This window comes from Pollicipes pollicipes, unplaced genomic scaffold, assembly GCF_011947565.3.
Source record: "Pollicipes pollicipes isolate AB1234 unplaced genomic scaffold, Ppol_2.1 Scaffold_6052;HRSCAF=7182_pilon_pilon_pilon, whole genome shotgun sequence".
Lineage (NCBI taxonomy): Eukaryota > Metazoa > Arthropoda > Thecostraca > Pollicipedomorpha > Pollicipedidae > Pollicipes > Pollicipes pollicipes.
In genome coordinates this window covers 16,455,768-16,465,729 of record NW_023596805.1, presented here as the reverse complement: position 1 = coordinate 16,465,729, position 9,962 = coordinate 16,455,768, and the positions used below count along the sequence as shown (strand labels likewise).

General features: G+C 51.4%; 1 long non-coding RNA gene across 1 annotated transcript; it reads left to right on the top strand.

Annotated features, from left to right (window-relative positions):
* The first annotated feature begins 232 nt into the window (after positions 1-232).
* On the top strand, positions 233-1,612 carry LOC119104843 (uncharacterized). Its single transcript, XR_005094993.1, has 3 exons — positions 233-320; positions 705-872; positions 1,070-1,612. It is a non-coding gene; the product is annotated as an uncharacterized LOC119104843 (long non-coding RNA).
* The last annotated feature ends 8,350 nt before the right edge of the window (positions 1,613-9,962 follow it).

Sequence of the window (9,962 nt, the reverse complement as noted above, 5' to 3'; positions counted from 1 at the left end):
AGTCGTGCGCGGTAGATGACCGTGGTCACACTAGATGCTTATGACAAAGCGGTCACAGCAAAATCCTGCACTTAACGTCCCTGATTCTGCGAAGGCAAAAATCTTCAAATGTGGTTTATTTCAAATATTGCCCCAGCAACCACACATGCAAGGGGGCCGGGAAGGCCTCAGCGTGTGCCCATCTACCTCGTCTACCTCGTCTGATCGTCTACCTCGGTCTGCTGCAGATCGTACGGTGGTGGGTACGGCTACGCCCCCAGTTACAGCCACTCGTACAGCAAGACCTACAGCAAGCCCAGCTACGGATACGGTCATGGCAGGTGGGCCAAAGCGGAGAACGCCAGTAGTGGGTTTGGCATTACCTTCATCACATCTGTTTTCACTACCAATGCTTCTGTTGAGCCATAAACGTCACACCGTGCATCACAACGAACATACAAAGGCTGCAAAATATAGGACTGCAGCCGTTACTCAACAAGAAACGGTAAGAGCCACGCTGCAAACATAATTGCCAGCCGTTTGACATCATTAATGAACATGACATCTGTGAATGGCGGGTCTCCTGCCGTCAATTCCCAGTCTGCATTGAGCGCACGCCTGCGAAGTGCGCTCTTAACAATCAAACTTCATGTAATTTGTGCGGCCAAATTCACACTTTCCCGCGTTGGACTGCCTGAGCTTACGTTTTGCTACCCATTTCCCAGCTCTGGCTATGGAAAGAGCTACGGCGGCTACGGCGGCTACGGTAGCGGCTACGGAGGCAGCTACGGCTACAGCAAGCCGAGCTACAGCCATGGTTACGTCAAGAGCTACGGCTATTCAGCTCCCAGCTATGGCTACGGCTATGGCAACGGATACGGCAGCGGATACGGGTACGGGCATGGGTGCAGTCATAACAATGCACACGGCAATAAGTTCTGAGCGAAGTGATTGCGGTCTTTGTGCAGTGCCATCTTTTTGGTCTCGATGCTTGACCTGATTTTGTCGAGGCTGTGCTGCCAATGCAGAGCAAGTAACTTAAGGCATCAAAATGCACGCACCATTTGCTCTCATTCAGATGTCTTTTCAGACATGGCTACTCTGGCTACGGCGGTTACTCTGGCTACGGTCACAGCGGCTACGGTCACGGTGGCTACGGACACGGTGGCTATGGCTCTGGCTACGGCTATGGCGGCTACGGCTCTGGCTACGGCTCTGGCTATGGCCACGGCAACTACGGATACGGAGGCTATGGATACGGCGCCCCGGCGTACTCGTACTCTCGTAGCTACGGCTACTCTGCGCCCTACGGCTACGGTCACTAGACCAGCCCCATCGGCACTGCGGTCTCCGCGGCGCCGCCCAGTCGCCGGCCTGCAGCCGGTCCGCACCGGGTCACGTGACTCGGAGAGGCCAGCTGTCGCCGCTCGACGTGCTCGCAGACCCCTCCTGGTCGGCGGTCACTCTTCTGACCACCTGGGGTCGGTTCAGGTCCTGACCTGTCCTGACCTGCCAGTATTGTGCAGGACAGCGGGACACTCGTCCGCGTTAGACCCAGTCTTTCCAGCTTGATTTATTTATGCTCGTGTCGATTGCAGTGCCTGAGGGCAGTGCATAACAATACACGTGTATTTGCAAGTGGAGTGCTTTTTCCTGCCTGGATGCGAAGGAGAGGTTCAAGAAGACTACATGGCTCGTGCGATCGGGTCACAAAGCAAACCGCTCTGCTATCATCGGCTTCAAATCCCGCCCCTTGATTTTGGGGGGGGGGGAGGGGCGGGCTGTTAAAGCTTTGATTCGATCGTACTGAGTTTAATAAGTTGACCTGAACGGATCACGTGAGGATTTGGGGGAAGGGACTGTTAAAGGTTTGATTCGATCGTATTGAGCTTAGTAAGTTGACCTTAACGGATCCCGTGAGGATTTCGGGGACTGTTAAAGGTTTGATTCGTTTGTATTGAGTTTAGTAAGTTGACCTGAACGAATCACGTGAGGATTTGGGTGGGGGACTGTTAAAGGTTTGATTCGATCGTATTGAGCTTAGTAAGTTGACCTAAACGGATCACGTGAGGATTTGGGTGGGGTGACTGTTAAAGGTTTGATTCGATTGTATTGAGTTTAGTAAGTTGACCTGAACGGATCACGTGAGGATTTGGGTGGGGGGGGGGACTGTTAAAGGTTTGATTCGATCGTATTGAGCTTAGTAAGTTGACCTAAACGGATCACGTGAGGATTTGGGTGGGGGGACTGTTAAAGGTTTGATTCGATCTTACTGAGTTTAGTAAGCTGACCTGAACGGATCACGTGACTATTTTTTCAAAAGTCGCGTCAACGTCCCAGGGCAAGAAGAAAGATGGGGCGGGTTGGGTTAGTTGGCCTGAGCCATGGCACACCGTTGCCGTTTAGAGGCACAGCTTGGACCCTATCCAACTGCAACGGTTCATGGGCATCTGTGTGCATTGTGCACTTGCATGTGTGACACCTGCATCTGCAGCTTATCCTCAGGAGCCTCGTTTCCACCAGGTGTAGTTTACTAATTAGTTGGAGAGGCTTCAGCCCTTCCCAAGCTTGGAGGAAGAGAAAAAAATAAATCCGGAGAAATAGGCTTTTTGCCGTATTTTGCCGTTGGGTCTAGACATTCTTTACTGGTCAGGTCCGAACTCAATCTACAGAACTGGGTCACGGCGTTTATGGTTCTGAACGAGCATGTGCTTGACTCTTGGGAATGTTCCACGTTTGCAGATATTGAAGCAAACATCAGATATGATGAAAAAGCTTGCTTATAACTATTGGTATACTTTTAAATAGAAAAGATCACTCGAGACAACACGAGTTTTCTGTTTAGCAAATATGCTGCTCAATACGTCATGGTTTCATTACGTCCTTGTAACTTCACAACATTGATTGGGAGCCAATTGACGGTCATTTTATCTGGAAATCGCGCTCATGATTTGACTTGGCCATGATCGTCGCTTGGTTAATAAAATGACAAAATTTAAATGGCATTATTAAGGCGTCATGGATGCCTAGGTGACATTGGAATAGTCTCCTCGAAGTAGTCTGCACAGCTTAGCGGACGTGTAGCTCAGAAACTAAAGGGGCTTAATTTTAAGAAGGACAAGGCTAAAAACTATATCAAATCATCTTCAATGTGGCCATTTCAGTTCAAAACACAGCACAAATGTGGAGCGCTCCCTTTCAGTGAAGGACTGGTCCTAGGTACGTCTTTCTCTCATCTGTTTGTATTGAGTTTCCTATTCTTCTTCTGTCGTTTATTGCCGTCTGGGACATACGAAAACAGTCCTAATTCACTATCCCGGCTCAGACGAAAGCATGAAGCGTTACATGGGCTCATTTGGCAACTACAAGCGCATGACGTAATAATCACTTTTTGGGGCCATTCAGACACGTTGCCATGGTTTCACTGGTGGAGAGGGGGAAAATGTCCACTTGTCTCCGAACTCCTGCGAATTCGGACCGAGTGCATGATAAATCGTGCAGCACCTAGCGTAAGCCTCTTGCCTCGGGGGGGACACATGGCCCAGAGCCTCCCCACCCCCTTGCTAAATTGTCGGGCAAATGTCATTACCAGCCATGTATATCCCACACTTGCATGTGGTTCGTGGTTGCCATGCATCCACCAACTGTTGTAGGCACAGCTATAAGAAATCTGCGCTTTGGAAACCGCTGCCAGAACTTGGACCACAGCTGCCTTACCTCCGATCGGCGGCCGGCGACGAGGGCGCGCGCTGCGGATGACGTCATGGCTGTTACGTTATGCCGTCGCAGTCCGGTGAGCACCAATCAGCGGCCGTCCTGGCGGCCACAGACGCCAGCTGTCGGAGAGGCGCCAAAGACCAAGGTGTGGTCACTGTTGACAGCAGACGAGCCACTGCTCAAGGTCAATGAGCCGTGGGAAGTGCGCCGCGCGATTCTATTATTTGCACAAAGCAGCATTTAAAAGATTACCGAATAAATGAATCTAAAAAAGACCGCATGGTAAAAAATAATCAGCAACATATCGCACCCGATAGATCGTGCCGGACAAAGATTGTGATGTCAAAGATCGTGACAGGTTATTTGGCACGGATGTAAAGCGCAGAGCAAAGGATCGTCTGGGATACAAACTGCACAGGTTCGTTATAATTTACGTTAAAACCACACGGGTAAAGGTCGCATGCAGGGGTATTAACCAACGCGAGCATCATTCAAAAAAGGTCGTGATGGCAAACGTTTGTAGCAGACAAACATCGCACGGATTAACAAACATCATACGTACGGCACAAACATCATACGGATGGTTCCTATGGCCGATATCGGTTTCTAGAAGCCATTTCTCAGAACATTTCTTGTAGCTAGTGCCGGACCGACGGACGACGGGACCCATCGCCACACCTGGGCGACCGGGGCTCAACGCATGCCTGGCTGCAGGTCGGCGCCTGAGGAACTGCGGTCGGAGTCAAGCGCTGGAGTTTGTGTTTGAAACCTGCGCTCCGGAGACGTCGCCTGTCGGCACAATCATGCCATCAATTCTGGAGATGAGCGCAGGTTTTAATGGCCCGAGTATCTGACACAAACTAGAGAACGCTGAAAAGAAGACTTCGTTATGCGCCCGGCTGCTGGACTTGCCGGATAATGCCTGCATATCCAGCGGATCCCGCCCGACAGTGGTCACCACCCAAGATTTATCACTCTGCGCGAAGCCGTAACAAAAATCAGGGTGGAGTTATCTATTAGATTCATTTGCTGCGTGAAAAGTCGAGTGTGATAGGAGACTCCTAGCTTGTTGAACCGAATGCGCCTCAGTGCGCGATGCCACCGCTTTCACTCCTGCATACTGGCAGTCATCTTAGTCAGGCTCAGCGCTAGCACCGCACTGGCTCCCGTGCCGTTCCACCTTTGCTGTATGTTGCGGTGCCTGCCTGTCGCGGCACAGCTACTACGTTTATCACAGACAATCTTGATCCCGTGCGACCCTATGCTCACGTTTTTTGAGCGCCATCTCTTTGTTTCGATCATTCGCGCCACGGCCATTACCCCTGAAGATCTTTATCATAACCGTCTCAAGGCCTGAATACCTGTGTTTTGCGGCCGTTTATCTTTGACTTCACATGCTTGGCGTAGGCGTTTTTGCTCACGATCTTTTGCATTCCGATATGTATCCGACATTTTTCCTGATCATGTTAATTGCGAACGATCTTTTCTTGCAGTCCTTTCCATTCCATTAACTGCCTCCAGCCCTTTATTATAGCATATTTTCCAGCGCAAACTTTTCTGGTACAATCTTATGCTTGTAATCAACCAACCGCGATACATAATCTTTCATCGCGCAATCCGTCCATAAACGTGCATACCCAGGATTAGCCAAATATGAAGATGAGTTTACAGTTGCGGAGACAGTTTAGGTGTGCAATCACGCACTCATGACCCCAGCTTCCACAATCAAAAGGTGTAAATTGTATTGTTGAAGACTGCTATCGCTATAAATCTAAAACATCCAACGTCAATATTCAAATTACACGCCAAGTACAGCTTCTTGAAAAGCGCGCATCAGGGCGGTGGACCATATATACTTCTGCTGCTGATATTTGTAACTGGTCTGATCCGGGATGTGCGGACGGAGAGTACACCCAATCGATGACGCCTCCGCGATTTAGCTGCTCTTGCAAGCCTGCATTCCGATAGATCCCGCAACGCAAGTTGGCCGCTCTTTCGACTGCGGGATGAAAGGGACGAATTATTCTGCTGTACCATTTAGGATTCCGCTCAAATTACCGTGGTGGCTCCCGCATTGTGATACCCAACAAAAAGAACGACCGCAGATGCACATAAAAGAGCAGAGCTATTTTTACAGCGATGGTTTGCGGGAAGGGTTCCAAGCCCTTATAATTGCTAACAATATTATGGTCCAGTGTAGCCACGCCCTTGCTTGGACCCAGGGCTACGGAAACTTTGGTATATTTATTTACTCAGTGATATTGATTACCACATAATTTCTGCCCCACCGGTGTCTTGCAAGACTGCTGATCAATTAGAGGTTCACATTATCGATTCATCCCACCATCCGGAGGCTTCCAACCATTCAAAATCCTCGTGGCGTCAAGACCATCAGACACTCGTAGTTTCGCTGAAATACCTCACCCCATCAGATAATAATTTAGCCCTGTTGGTTTCCATGTATTGTCTCAGTAAGCGCCGCTCGTATGATTTCTTCCGGATGTCTCAGTGGTTACAATCATACTTCGTGAGATCCCGAACTGTCCAAAGCGGTAAGAATGCCTAATGGGATCACTGTCTTTCACGCACGGATGGTCCAAGGACGCCCGCGTGTCGTGACAAAGATTCACAGCTCCTAGGACGCCCGCCTGTCTGCCTCAAATCTCACAGGTCTCACAGGCCCACCTGACGTGACAAAGTCTCACAGGTCTCACGGGCCCGCCTGACGCGGCAAAGTCTCACAGGTCTCACAGGCCCGCCTGACGCGACAAAGTCTCACAGGTCTCACATGCCCGTCTGTCGTGGCAAAGTCTCACAGGTCTCACGGGCTCGCTTGTCGTGACAAAGTCTTACAGGTCTCACAGGCCCGTCCGTCGTGACAAGGTCTCATAGATCATACACACAGATCTCACAGGCCCGTCCGCCGTGACAAAGTCTCATAGATCATACACACAGGTCTCACAGGCCCGCTCATCGTGACCAAGTCTCACAGGTCTCACAGGCCCGCCCATCGTGACAAAGCCTCACACTCTGTGTGCGTGACGGACCCTCGTCAAAAAGCAGAGCATTAGATAACACAGAGCAGCCTTTCCCTCCGCATGATGGGGCTTTTGAGATTTCCTGAGGAAATACTGGGCACGTGTCTCCCCAATAGAGTGAATCTCTCGTTTTGACTCTTTTGATCCCACGCAAAAAATGCCTTATCACACCTGCTTATCTCGAAACATTAGCCCGCACATTTTAATAAACAATGAACATACTGGTTTGGTGAATTAATACTGAATAAGATTATGTGGGCGAAAGGCGCAATTGAGACGTGTGTTACAATAAGACTGTCATAACCAGCGTCAGTACCTTATAATGACACTGTCATAGCCAGCACAAGCTTCTCGTAATAACACTTTCATAGCCAGCAGTAGTGCCTTGCAGTAACGCTGGCCTAGCCAGCAGCAGCGCCTTGCGATAACACTGAAGATAGATTCCGGTGCCTTATAGATTAACATCATTGCCCTCAAAACCCTTGCTTCGACCAGTTAATTCAGGAATCGCTGTCATTTACAGACGCTGCGACCCACCGTGCCGCAGACGTTGCGACCCACGGTGCCGCAGACGCGCGGCCCGGTGCTGCAAAGGCTGCGACCCATGGGGCTGCAGGCGCTGCTACCCATGACGCTCTAGGTGATAGGCGTTTGGGTGCTCATTATGGGTGCCCCGTGCGTCGCGTAGACGGGCAAGTGCATAGTAATTCTGACTTCAGCCTGAGCATCTGCAGTCAGAACTAAGAAGGAAATCATCTTGCTTACTTTCCTATTTCGAGCAAAAGGCACGTGCGAGTTGAGCGTGCTGTTTTCGGTCAGGCGTGGATGGTGACCCGGGGCCGGGACAGCCGTCATGGAGCCGCTCACGGGGATGGTGAGCCGGGGTCGGGACAGCCGTCATGGAGCCGCTCACGGGGATGGTGAGCCGGGGTCGGGACAGCCGTCATGAAGCCGCTCACGGGGATGATGAGCCGGGGTCGGGACAGCCGTCATGGAGCCGCTCACGGGGATGATGAGCCGGGGCCGGGACAGCCGTCATGGAGCCGCTCACGAGTCCGTCACACCCGCCGCCGGCCGATTACACAGCTCCCACACGAACTGCGCGGCTGAGTGGCATTCATAGAGCAGCGTTTGAAACGTAGCAGGTGATAAAAGCTGGATTACGGTTTCTGGCAGATGCCAGCATGCGTTAAGCTGATAACCACCGTAAATGCGTGTTTTCCAGCCTATGTTTGTCCTCATGATGCATGACTGAGCTGGCATGAAATTGATAATTGGTGCTGGCAGTGGGGTGACACGTATTGATATATTTGCCCTAGCAGTGCGGTGGCCTATACTGACATCTTTACCCTGGTAGTGGGATGGCCTGTTCTGATATCTTTGATTTGGCATTGGGGTGGCCTGCATTGATATCTTTGCCCTAACAGTGGGTGGACTGTACTGATAGCTTGGTACTGATAAACTCACAAAACAAGATTACCTTAATAGGACCACAGCCCAAATTGTTCTAGGATACGCTCGCCGAACAAGGCTGACAGCCCGGCTGCCTCGACCTCCTCCCACCCTGGACATGGCCTCCCACCGTGGACCATGACCTCCCACCGTGGACCATGACCTCCCACCCTGGACCATGACCTCCCACCCTGGACCATGACCTCCCACCCTGGACCATGACCTCCCACCCTGGACCATGACCTCCCACCCTGGACCATGACCTCCCACCCTGGACCATGACCTCCCACCCTGGACCATGGCCTCCCACTCTGGACCATGGCCTCCCACCATGGACCATAACCTCCCACCCTGGACCATGGCCTCCCACCCTGGACCATGACCTCCCACCATGGACCATAACCTCCCACCCTGGACCATGACCTCCCAACCTGGACCATAATAAGAACATCTGACCGTTAAGAACCCATGCAACTGTTTTGTTCATCACCAGATCACTGGTCTTTTCGAGGTCCGTCAACGAGATATGTACAGTCCCGATCGCCTCAGGGTCTTTAACCACCATCCCAGGTCACTTGCCTATATCGTGATTTACCAGACCAGCTCGGGGTCCACTCGTGTGAGAAGTTTCAAACACGTCTGGGGGAAACCCCGCTTCAAGGATCGGTGCTTTCTCCGAGCATCACTGGTAGAAAACTGAATAGCACGGAAGTGGTGCAGGACATACCGGGCTCCTCTGCTTCCCCTCCCATGTCGGGGACTGTTGTCCGACAACTGGGCCACAGCTTTCTTGGGTTCATAACCATAGTGGAGGCTTTGGACTGCACATTGCCTGCTGTTCAGTGTCGTGATGCTGATCGAGCGCTTATGGCCCACGCCCAGCTGAAGGCGTTTGACCACTGAGCAGCCCTCGACAGACTCGGAGCGGCTGATCGGCACAACATTGATTGTCAGCTTGACCGTTCCGGCGCCGTAAGCGTTGAGGGTTGATTGGATTGTTTTGGGTCTCGATTATTTGGGGTTCGCTCAGTGACTAAAACGTTGAGACACTCAACGTTTTAGCGGTCACCAGACCGACTATTATCCGTCTGACTGGATTATTATCGGTCGGACTGGACTATTATCCGTCTGACTGGACTATTATCCGTCTGACTGGACTATTATCTGTCTGACTGGCTCATGTTCAGTGCACTATCCTCAACTCTCGGATCAAGAACATAGATCGACCAACCTGGCACTAGTTTTCTGGAGGTCTCCCGCTTAGGAGGGGCTGAACCGTCCAGGCCCTGAGCGTTTCGGGGAGACTTGATCGGCTCTGGACCTGTTAATGATGTCTGAACTACTTAGCTATCAGCAAAATTTTGACTATTACAGGCCCTCAGGCATCTTAGCCCCTCGACCATTTAAGAGCCCTTAGACGAGTTGGGCTCATTTCGCGTCCAGCGTCGTTATATTGGCTCGGGACCTCTCGGTCCCCCTGATAACACGACCGTGTCAAGCTCTTCCAACCGTTCTTGGTCTTTAATTACCTTTTGGTCGTATTACGCGGTACTACCAGCAACCACCCATCACACTCCTCCATTCCTTAACTCTCGCAGAAGTCTGTACGTCAAGGCATGCACTGTGGCTGTTGCAGCTACGGCGTGCAATGCTAAATGCCATGCTTTCAGAGGTTCAGCTGCAGGTCACTGCATCCAAAGGCGCTTCTGGAACAACTGCTGCTGTCGAGGCAGCGCCTATGATGGTGGGGCCTCGATGCTCCAACGAAGTCGGCAA